Here is a 2,027-nt window from a genome sequence, read left to right as displayed (position 1 = left end):
TCCGGTATACTCGAGTATTATCATTTCTGATCTGATTGGATTTCGGGCTCGGTGGGGGTATGTGAGGTGGAAGGAGTCGAAGAAAGTGGAGTCTACGGTATTGGTTACTTCTGTAGCGTTGACGGAGTGTCAACTATTATTTCGATCAAGTTTCGGTGACGCAAATAGGAATTTGGCTCCTGAGAGCCACCTGTATCCTTCCTATTTGAATCATTGGTTCCTTTCCTTTACATCTGGCATGTGTACCTGATTTGTTAAATGTGAAATACCATGATTTTACTGCTATATGTCTGGTACCTCATTGAGTGCAAGCTCACCCCTTTCTGTTCCTTACAGGAAAATAAATTCTTTTGGACTGGATTTGATAGTTGGTTGCCGAATTGAGCTAGATGGACATATCTTTTGTATAGCTCATTGATTGAAACCCTAAATGTACTTTTGGGTCCGTTTCTCTTTTGATTTGGCAAACTGTATATGTATCAACTTTTGAATACTTTTGTATGCCACTTTGGATTGTATATGCTTAATTTCAAGATGTATATATATTTGATTGATGCTTGGTTGGATTTTGATGTGTCGGTTACTATTCATGGCCGACTCCCTTTTCGTTCGCGCGTTTGTATGTTCCGGACATATTAGATCGTTCTAAACTGAACCGACTGAGTCCCGGCGAGAGTTGGGCAGGCGGCTGCCGAACCCTTTGGTTCGCCTTAGGGTGAGGTGGGGCTATCACAAACTGCCCAGGGACGGTCCTTCTGATGACCGTCCCTGCCCCGTATCCATAATACAAGGGAACCTTGCACTCTGCTGCAAGCTGCTGCCCGGTTGATTTTTAAGTCTAGAGGGTCCTCCTATTTTGGAAAAAAATAAAAAAATAAAAGGGATCCCCGTGGCCTTGTAAACATTTTTTTTTTGTAATAGGATAAACTTTCTTCATAAAAAAAAATACGCAATTTAAGAAATGGATTATAGTTTTTGAACTTTTACAATAGTCTCAATTTTTTCTTTTGAGCATGAAAAATATTCTATAAATACATATTTTCTAATTTTAAACACGAGTTTATTACCCCATTTGTAAAATAGATCCACCCTTTATTTCTTAGCATTTTATTTCAACCTATCCTTAAACATAAGTCGATTTGGAATTAACCATTTAAAGATTCCAACTATCTCTTGATTTTGAATACCACTTTTATTTAAAAAAGAAAAAAAGAGAAAGAGAAACTCACCTATTTTAGTACATGATTTAAGAACACAAAATAACCTATAATTTTGTAGCTTATGATACAGATTACAACAAAAAAAATCATCAACCAAGTAACAGAAAGAATCATCAAATAAGTAAGAATTATAGATCCAAAGTACTTAGAAAATAGAAAAAAAAAATTTTAAGCTCAAGAAATCGTTGGATATTTTATATATCTAAGCCATTTTTTTTTTTACGAAAACGTTAGGAAATATATTGAATTCAGAACAAGCTATACAAACTTGAGCAACGGCCCAAAAAGAGCTTTACAATAGTGTCATTTGACACTGAAAACTTAGATATTCCTCATCTTGCACTAAAATAGTAGCATACTTGCTAATTCTTCTCCCTAGTCTATTACACTGGTTGCCTACCAAGCTAAATGAGCAGTTCATAAACAAAGCTTTGAGCATGTGAATGTCCTCCAGTTGAGCAAAAAGTCTAATATCTTGTGTCTTGTTTGTTTTCAGCACTCGCAGCAACTGAGTGGATGAAACTAGCAATTTAACATCTGGCCAAGGCTTTTCTCTGATTTTGCACAATGTTAGTTTGAGTGCAGCAGCATAATCGAGTAAATTGTCACTTGTACTTCTGTCCTTTAAGGCCCATGCAGCATGCACACTGTTGTCTTGTTTAGCCACTATGCCAATGCCTACAGCTTTCCTTTCCTTCTGCTGGCTTACCTCCACTACAATTGTCATCATGTTGCTGTTTGTAATGTCACACGGTTCCTCTTCATCACTTGTTGTTGTTTCCTAGCTGCTCACTCATTTGTCTCTAC

This window comes from Coffea eugenioides, chromosome 7 (genome assembly GCF_003713205.1).
Source record: "Coffea eugenioides isolate CCC68of chromosome 7, Ceug_1.0, whole genome shotgun sequence".
NCBI lineage: Eukaryota > Viridiplantae > Streptophyta > Magnoliopsida > Gentianales > Rubiaceae > Coffea > Coffea eugenioides.
This window is presented reverse-complemented; position numbering follows the sequence as displayed.